The sequence below is a fragment of the Lipotes vexillifer genome, unplaced genomic scaffold, assembly GCF_000442215.2.
Source record: "Lipotes vexillifer unplaced genomic scaffold, Lipotes_vexillifer_v1.1 scaffold285, whole genome shotgun sequence".
NCBI classification, from domain to species: Eukaryota; Metazoa; Chordata; class Mammalia; order Artiodactyla; family Lipotidae; genus Lipotes; species Lipotes vexillifer.
The window spans coordinates 666,885-677,426 of NW_006788807.1; positions in this window are offsets into that span (position 1 = coordinate 666,885).

Genomic DNA, 10,542 nt, shown 5'->3' on the forward strand with positions numbered 1-10,542 from the left:
TTCTGCTCTGCCAACATTGGCACATGGGCTTTCATCATTATGCTGCCATCCTCATGGTCACAAGATGGCTGCCACACCTCCAGACATCGTATCCAAGCCGAGTTCTGCTTGGGACTCCTTGGATGAAACTACGTCACATGGCCATAACTAGCTGAAAGGGAGGCTGGGAAAGAGAGTGGAGCTTGGTACGTTACTATGCCACATGAAATTGGAGGACTGTCACCAAGGAAAAAATGGAGAATGGATATCTAGTAGGCCATATTGTGTCAGCCATGTTTCCCTAAGTAGCTCATTGCTTGGCACTTGGTAGGTCGTAAATATGCAACAGTGATGGACTGTGGCCACTGTGGATTAGAAATCAGGACTCCAGGTCACCTCCTCCAAGGGAGAGTCCCTACCCTCCACCCTGAGATAGAATTAACTACATCCTCTGCCCAGCAATACCCACGACAGGCTTTTATCAAAGCACGTGAAAGACTTAGGACTCATTTTAAAGTTAAATTTCTGTCTCCTTCTTCTCGATGTGACCCTTTGAGGTCAGGAGCCCAGATTTGTTCCCCTTTGGGTCCCCATCACCTAGCAGGATGGGGAAATTAATGTGTTATTGACTTCCAGGTTTGGGGAGTTTTGATAATAGAAGGTGTACTTAGGAAAAGTGAAGGAAATCAGAAGACGAGAAAACAAAACAGAAGAAACATTCAGAGCCAGTCACAAAATTCTCTTGAAAATAGGCTTATAAGGTGCATTAATTAGCAAGTAAAATTACTCATGCTGATTCAGTAAAAAGAGTAAAACCAAAAAAAAAAAAAAAAAGAAAAACCAACAACAAAAAAACCCAAAAACAACAACAACAAAAAACAAACCCAGAAGGTGGTTAAAGAGAATAGAAATTAGGAGGAAAAAGCACAAGAGGAAGGGAGAAAGGAAAGGAGAGGAGGAAAGAAGGAAGGGAAGGTGGATGTTGGTTTCCTGGGGCTGCTATAACAAATTACTACAAACTTGGTGGCTTAAACCACAGAAGTGTATTCTTTCTTCTTCAAACTTGGTGTCTCAAACAACAGAAATGTATTCTTTCTTTCTTTCTTTTTTTAAAAAAAATATCTATTTATTTGGCTGTGCTGGGTCTTAGTTGCTGCTCGGGGGATCTTGGTTGCTGCATCCAAACACTTAGTTGCAGCATGTGGGATCTAGTTCCCTGACCAGGGATCGAACCCAGGCCACCTGCACTGCAAGCGTGGAGTCTTAGCCACTGGACCACCAGGGAAGTCCCCAAAATATATTCTTTCACAGTTGTAGAAGCCAGAAATCTGAAATCAGTATCCCTGGGCTGAAATCAAGGTGTCAGCAGGGCCATCCTCCCTCTGGAGGCTCCAGAGGAGACTGCTCCTGCCTCTTGCAGGTCTGGGGGCAGCTGGCGCTCCTTAGCTTGTGGCCGCATCACTCCAGTCTCTGCATCCGTGCTCACATGGTCTCCTCCTCTGTCCATGTGATGCCCCGCTCTGTCTCCTCTTACAGGGACACTTGTCATGGCATTTACCCTCCCCCCAGCAGATAATCCCGGATAGCCTCCTCATCTGAAGATCTTTAACCTAATCACCTCTGCAGAGACCCCTTTTCCAAATAATATCACATTCCTGGTTTCTGGGGCATTTTTCAGCCGAGGAGGGGACATGGGTGCGTCAGCTCCCCGACTTGAGAAGCCGCCTCCCTTTAGAACTACATTGGCCCCAAATCATTCTTTCCAATTCCAGCCTGCGGTATCTTAGCTCTATGTATGCACCACCCTTCCATCACATGGTGGCCGTGAGAACATGCCTCTCCCGTCTCCACCTGCGGGAGTGTGATTGGCCCTGGACCTCGGCTGCTGCTCTGAAGCAGGGGCTGCTCCAGCCCGTGACTGAGCACAGCAGGGATACTGAGGCCGCCGCCGACCCCCAGGAGGCCCCTCTGAGAGGTGACTTTGGCTGAGGACTCCCTGAAGGCCTTGCAGGCTGGGCCTTAGAATTTCGCGGCTGTCTAAGGCCATCCACCCAGCCTCCCTCCCTCCCACTCTTCTTCACTGGGGTCCGGACTGGAGCCTGGTCGGACAGTTCTCCAAACTTTTCCCAGTCCCCTCTCTGGTTTTGTTTTGTTTTGTTTTTGTTTTTTTGGCCGCACTACATGGCTGGCAGCATCTTAGTTGCCCCACCAGGGATTGAACCCAGGACCATAGGCAATGAAAGTGCCATGTCCTAACCCCTGGACCACAGGGGAATTCCCTCCTTTCCGTAGGCATATCCCCTAATAAACATTTTGCACATTTAATTCCTTCTTGGTATCTGCTTCTTAGATAATCCAGATTAACACATATTACCTACCTAATACTTATCTTTAAGTAATTCACCATTAAATAAATGTATTTAAAAAGGAAATTTTAGGGCTTCCCTGGTGGCACAGTGGTTAAGAATCTGCCTGCCAATGCAGAGGACACAGATTCGAGCCCTGGACTGGGAAGATCCCACATGCCGCGGAGCAACTAAGTCCATGCGCCACAACTACTGAGCCTGCGCTCTAGAGCCCGCGAGCCACAATTACTGAGCCCACGTGCCACAACTACTGAAGCCTGCGTGCCTAGAGCCCGTGCTCTGCAACAAGAGAAGCCACGGCAGCGAGAAGCCTGCACACCGCAGCTAGAGAAAGCCGGCGCGCAGCAACAAAGACCAAACGTGGCCAAAAATAAATAAATAAAATAAAATTTAAAAATAAATAAATAAATAAAAAGGAAATTTTAACTCAGCCATAAAAAAGAATGAAATTCTGCCATTTGCAACAACGTGGATGAACCTAGAGGGCATCATGCTTAGTGAAATAGGTCAGAGCAAGACAAACACTGTACAATCTCACTTACATGTGGAATCTAAAAAATGAAATAAATGAATGAATATAACAAAACAGAAACAGGCTCACAGATATAGAGAAGAAACTTGTGGTTACCAAGAGGGGAGGGGGAAGCAGGAAGGGGCAAGAGAGGGATAGGGGATTAAGGACTACAAACTAATATGTATATAACAGATAAGTAACAAGGGTATATTGTACAGCACAGGGAATTATAGACATCTTCTTTTTTTAAAAATTTAATTTAATAAATTTTTTTACACAGCAGGTTCTTATTAGTTATCTATTTTATACATATTAGTGTATATATGTCAATCCCAATCTCCTAATTCATCCCACCACCACCCCCTTCCCTGCTTTCCCCTGGCCATCATCTTGTAATAACTTTTAATGGAGGGGAATTTGTAAAAATACTGAATCACTATGCTGTATGCCTGAAACGAATATAATACTGTAAATCAACTATACTTCAATTTCAAAAATTAAATTAAATAATCTAATGGAATATAAAAATAAATAAATAAATAGGACATTTCACACCACTACAAGAAATAGAAAGCCAATATCACTTGCCATAAACAGGGGGAAAGCTGAAAATATAGATAGTAATATAGACCAACAGAATGATGTTGTTAAAGTTTAATCAGGTACCCATTACTTGCCTGACAGAGGATCAAAGCCTGAGGTTGGCTTGCTCCATACAGGGGAGTCTTGCCAGTATTAGGAGTTAAAGACCTATTAGCACCAAGCTGAGACTTTCTCCTGGACCTAATCAGAAAGGTCAAAGAGAATTAAAAAGAAAACAACTTTCTCACCTGGGGCTCCCATGTTCGTGTTTACCTGAGACCAGTAAATACGCCTCAAACAGCCACAGAGCCTTGCCTTGTTGAGTTCATTGCTGGGAAGCCTTGTGGTGGGAAAATTATTGAGATATTAACTTTTATTATGTTCAAGTAGTAATTTTTCCTCCATCAGTACCAATCAGGTAGATGTTCCTTGATGCTTTCTAGTCTTTGGGGAGGTCTGGGTTGAAAAAGCAAAGGCTTTTGAGGCATCTCCCTTGCAGTCTTTAAAGAAAACCTAAACTCACAAGTTGGGGGGAGAGGTGTGGATCGAGGGAGAGCAGGGAGGTTGGATCCCAGGATCCAGAAGCAGTGAGGACCCTCATGCCCCTCACTGGGGACAGGATCTAGAAGAAAATGTAGAGAAGGTGGCTTCATGGCAAACCCACCACATTGGGATGGGAGCTTGGAGTCAGGTAAAAGAAAATAAAATTGTGACGTTGTCCCTATACCTGAGTTGTGGATCTGGCTTCGTACACACCTGTAAGCATCTTAGAAGATTAGCTCAGTAACTCAAAATGATAATCAACTCACACCCAAGCCATTTATCTATTTATATTTATATAAATATATAAATATATTTATATGGTGCCCAAATGATGGAGATTTATTGTTTCTCATGTACGCCCTTAATTTACAGAAGCATGCCCTCTGTCTCATAGGAGTTAGCTAAGAAGTCATTGTGGTCTGGTGGCCTTTGGAGACCCAGCTTTTGGTTCATGGGGAAGGGACACACTGTCTTTTCCATGAATCACAGGACAGCAGAGAAGTGTCATTTTTATTAGGTATTTAGTTGAAACTCTTGGTAGAAAGTGAGAAAGCACAACTCCCACTGGCTTGAGCAAAAATACGAAAAAGAGAATTTATTCAACATTTCCAGGGGTAGATTTGCTTCAGGGTGTCATGAGGACTCAGGCTGTCATGAGGCTGTCATGAGGACTCAGTCTGGCTCTCTCCAACTTTTGGCTTTGCTTTCCTCTGTGTTGGCAGCATTCTCAGGCAGCTGCTGGTGGCAAAGGTGGTTGCCTGCCCTGGGCTTGTGTCACATGCTCTCTCAATCTCAAGGGAATCGGAGTCTTGGCGACAGCTCCTGTCCAGCACTGGTTCAGTTTGGATCTCTGCCCTGTGGCCAAGTTGAAGGTTCTGATTAGCCGAGTTAAGCACCCACCTCCCTCAGGAGGCGTAGAGTCAGCCTGTCCAGAACCATATGTTCAGTTACTGGAAGACAGGGGAATGGATGCCCGGGGGGCAGGTGGAAACAGCAGGTGGCCTCCACAGGTAGACATTGCCCTTCCCCAGACACAGGTGCGCCCAGGAGCAGGGAGAGCTCGTTAGTGTGGAAGAGACACCGAGATCTTGTTCTTGGAAGATTCTGAGTGTGTTTACAGACAGAGTAACCCTCAGGCGAGGGGGGTCCCCCGCATGGCACATCCCAGGCTGGCTGGGGACCCTGATGGACACACTGCTGGTTTCTGCTGAGCGTAGGATGGATGTTCTCGGCATCTGGTGCTTTTCTAACGAGGGGCTCGAGAGAAGGGGTCCTTGACCTTTCTAAACCTTTGCTTTCTCACTTGTGAAGTGGGTATAAAAAGAGTTTTTCTCTCCCACAGATGGTTGCTTAGTGAAACAACGTGGCTAGTGCATATTACCCAGCATCTGGATTAGAGAAGGCATTCGATTAACATTGGTCATTGGCATTTAAACAATAGGAAAATGCTTCCTACAGGCACGTTCACAAATATGATCCCATTTTATACTCACAGTAACTGTGTGAAGTAGGTAAGAGACACGTTATCGTCCCATTTTAGGGATGAACACACTGAGGTTCAGAGAATTGAAAGGACTTTGCCATGTCCCTGGAGTGTGTCAGTGGCAGAGCCATGGTCCAATGCCAAGTCCTGGTCTCTCAATGCGACCACCCTGTCAACCCCCAAATCACAATGCTGACCAGGAACACGTGGGGATGCTGAAGGACAGCCGTCCAGAACAGCATAGGCTCCTCATGCTGGTCATTAATAGTCTAGACCAGCATTGTCAGATGGAATTACATCTCGAACCACAGATGTCACGTTAAATTTTCTAGTAGTCACATTAAAAAGTAAAAAACAAAACAAAAAACCCTGAACTCTATTTTAATAATACATTTTATTTAATGCAATATATCCAAAATATTATCATTTCAACATATAAATTAATATACAAAACTATTAATGAAATATTTTGCAGTCTTTTTTTTTTCCCAGTAGTGTCTTCAAAGTCCAATGTGTATTTTACACTTAGAGCACATCTCAGTTCAGACCACCCACCTTTCAGGTGCTCAGCAGCCACATATGACAAGCTGGTGGTTCTCGTTTTGGACAGTGCAGGACTAGAGGCAGATTAGGTGTCAGCTTAGGGCACCAGAAAAGCAAGAGCATGAGAGGGGCTGAGAGAAGAGAGAGAGAAGTTTCACGTCCAGGAGTTTAACCAGAACCTTGCAAATTATTCTAGAAAGAAAAGATTTAAAATAAGGATACATATCTTGTGGTTCATGTTGTTTTTATTTTGTTATAGTAGCGTGGGAATGAGACTTCATAATCTTGTCATTGATTGGAAGACAACCTAATGAGGTCCTGGAGACAACGCCAGTTGCAGAATAGATGACCCAAGATGTGGCAACAGACTCCACTCTAGCTTGTTTAATCCGAAAAGGAATTTATGAAAGGTTGTTAGGTAGCTCGTGGAATCTCCAGGAGACCATAGAATCAGTCTCTGAAGCGAGCCGCCCGAAACGATGCTCAGACTGCAGTTCCGGGCGTCTCCAGTAGGGGCTCTGTCGCCGTGGTCCGCGTGCCCGGGGTCCCATCCTCGCTGAGCACAGGATCGGCCTCCAGGACCCTGACCCCCGCTCCTTGTGCTAAACCCAGTGTGTGCGTGAACCCCCGGTCATGGATCCCGGGTCACAGGCTTGCACCCAGCAGCGAGAGAGTCTGAGAAAGCAATCTTCTGGCTCCCTTGTGAGGAGGTGAGACTCCTAAGGGAAAATTACCCAAAAGAGAATGTGTGCCAAGTTACTAGCTTTCCTCAAGCAGGGCTCGTGTGCGCTACATCAGCGGTTTGGTTTTTTATTTTTTAAAATATTGACAAACATATTACATAAACAAGAATGTGTATAATATGTATACACGGTTAAATAACAACAACAATTATTCTCACTTCCCAGGTTGAGAGATACGGTATTACCAGTACTGTGGAACGCCCACCTCACTCCCTGTTTATCCCACCCTAATTTCAGACCCGTTCCTCTCTCCAAGTGAGCAGCATTCACCTGACTTTTGTCTCAATCATTTTCTTGCTTTGCCTACTGTTTTTTTAAAATTGAGATATAACTGACATAAAACATTCTATCAGTTTTAGGTGTACAATGCAGATTTGATATATGTATGTATTGCAAAATGTTAACCACAATAAATTTAGTTAACATCCATCATTACACATACTTACAGTTTTTTTCCTTGTGATCAAAACTTTTAAGATCAACTCTCTTAGCAACTTTCAATTTTTTTAAATTAAACTTTTAATTTTGAGATAATGCAGATTCACATGCAGTGGTGTGCCCTTCATCCAGTTTCCCCAATGGTAAATTTTATGGAACGAGAGAGGGTATTATCAGCAGGATATTGACACTGAGACAACCCACAGATCTTATCCAGATCTACCCAGTTTTACCTGTACTCACTGGTGTGTGAGTGTGTGTGTGTGTGTGTGTGTGTGTCTGATTCTAAACAATTGTATCACAGGTGCAGGTTCGTGTATCAGCTACTACAGATATTGAGCAGTCCCATCACACAAGGATCCCTTGCTTGACATTTTACAAATCCTTAACTCTTGACAACCAATCTTTTCTCCATTTTTATGATGTTGTCATTTCAAGAATGTTATGGGGGGCTTCCCTGGTGGCACAGTGGTTAAGAATCCTCCTGCCAATGCAGGGGACATGGGTTCAAACCCTGGCCTGGGAAGATCCCACATGCCGCGGAGCAACTAAGCCTGTGCACCACAACTACTGAGCCTGCACTCTAGAGCCCACGAGCCACAACTACTGAGCCCACGTGCCACACTACTGAAGCCCTTGTGCCTAGAGCCCATGCTCCTCAACAAGAGAAGCCACTGCAATGAGAAACCTGCACACCACAACGAAGAGTAGCCCCCACTCACCGCAACCAGAGAAAGCCCGTGAACAGCAACGAAGACCCAACGCAGCCAAAAATAAAAATTAATAAAATAAATAAATTTATATTAAAAAAAAAGTATAGGGCAAAAGATAAAAGATTTACAAAAAAAAAAAAAAAAGAATGTTATGGAGCCCTAGCAAAATAATACAAAATATAAAAGTAATATAAAGATGGAAAATTAATTTTTTTAAAAGAGAAAATAACTAATTTCAGAGGGATCAGAGACTGAAGGGAGATTGTCCTAAATCCTTATTTTCCCATGTAGGATATTAAAAGATAATGCACTAAACTCAAATATACATAGGTATCACTGTGAGCATATTTAGTTTCTAAACTAAACAAAGAAGCATAACCAGAAAAGATTTTGTTGCCTCTGAGAAACTGTCAAGGGTTACAATGGCCTTTTGGTAAGCCTGTTAGAACAACTGAAATTTTATCTTCCTGCATTTCTTTACTACAAATAAGAATGGAATAAAATTTTTTTAAATAAAAAGTAAACAATAAGAAGAATGTTATATAAATGGAATCATACAATGGGTAACCTTTGGGATTGCTTTCTTTTTCTTTTCTTTTCCCCAGCTGGGCCACACGGCATGCGGGAATCTTAGTTCCCGAACTGGGGGCCGAACCCGTGTCCCCTACAGTGGAAACACAGAGTCTTAATAACTGGACCACCAGCGAAGTCCCTGGGATTCCTTTCTAACTCAGCATAGTCTCTAGAGATTCTTCCAAGTCGTTGCTTGTTGCCTAATGGTTTTAACAAGTGTCTGTATTCCTAAACAAGATATTGTTTACATTGATGTTTTTTAAAATCATTTGAATCTTATAGTACAATTCTTCTGTAACTTGCTTTTTTCTTTCAACAATATGTTTTTGAGACTTACTTTTGTTAATGTGTGTGGCTGTGAGCCATCCCTTTTCACTGTACAGATTTATCACCATGTATTAATCCAATCAGTTATTGATTGTCATTTGGGTTGTGTTGAGGTTTTTATTTTTTTGAGTATGACGAATGATGCTATGATGAATATTCTTGTCTGTGACTCTTGGTGCAAAAGTGCAAGACTTTTCCTAGATTACAAAACCTGAAGTGGAATTTCTGGGTCATTTAATATGTCTATGTCCAATTTGACTAGGTAAAGTCAAACTCTTTTCCAAAATGTTTGAATCAATGTACATACACATTAGCAACGTTTGAACAATTTCATTGGTTCATATCCTCACCAACACTTAGTATTGTCAAACTTTAAAATTTTGCCAGCCTGGTAAACATAAAATCGCATTTCACTGTCATTTTAATTTTTATTTTCTTGTTTACTAATGAGATTGAGTATTTTTTATATATTGATGAGCCTTTCATGTTTTCTCTTCTGGGAGATGCCTATCCAAGTCTTTTGACATTTTTCTGTTGAGTTTGTCTTTGCATATTCATTCGTAAGAGTTCTTTATATATTCTGGATTCTAAGCATTTGTAAGATAAATGTGTTGCAAAAAGTTCTCTCAGTATGTTGTTTAGCTTATTCTCTTTATTGTGCCTGTTGGTACCTTTAAAATTTTTCGGCAGTCAGACTTATCAAGTTTTTTATGGTCTGTTTTTTGTTTCTTAAGAAATTCTTCTCTACTCTATATCATAAATATATTCTTTTACATTATCTAGCTCTCTATTGGGGTGGCCAAAAAGTTCGTTCAGCTTTTTCCTTTAAGATCTTATGGGAAAACCCAAATGAACTTTTTGGTCAAACCAATATATATGTATAACTATACATACATAGTTCAATGTTTAATCCACTGGAAATTGTTCTGTGTGTGCGTTAGTCAATTTCCTTTATTTTTCCCCAAATGGATAACCAACAGTTCCAGTTCCACCTATTGAATGACTCATCTTTCCCCACTGCTCTGCCATGCCTTTTCTCATAAATCAAATTTCCACATATGTGTGGGTCTGTTTCTGGGCTCTCTGTTCTGTAATGGTGGTCAGCCTGTGCACCAATGTCTATCTGTGCATCAATGCACACTATTTTAATTACTACTGATGTCTGATAGAGCAAATCTATACACCTTGGTTTTTTTTCGGGAGTGTGTTGCTTATTCTTTCATATAAACTTCAGAATAATTTTGTCAGGTCCCACAAAAAGATCTTTTTTCCCCCAAGTATTTTTAAGAATTGTATTAAATCTGCAGATGAATTTGGGGATTTTTGACCTCTTCTTGACTCGGAGTCTTCCGATCCATTAGTATGGTAAATCTTTCCATTGATTAGTATCTTCTTTAACGTCTTCCAATAAAAAGTTTTGTACTTTTATCCACAAGGAACTTGCACAATATTTTTTAAAAATTTACTTCAAGGCATTTTTAGTTTGGTTGCTGTTGTAAGTCAATTATTTTATTAGACTTTTAATTTTTCTGTTACTGCCATATGGAAATGCAATTGACACAACACATATCCACTCTCACAGGCACACACACACAGATTTTATATACAACAACCTTGCTAAACTCTCTCTTTTTTTTTTTTTTTTTTTTTTTTTTTTTCGCGGGCCTCTCACTGTTGTGGCCTCTCCCGTTGCGGAGGACAGGCTCCGGACGCGCAGGCTCAGCGGCCATGGCTCACG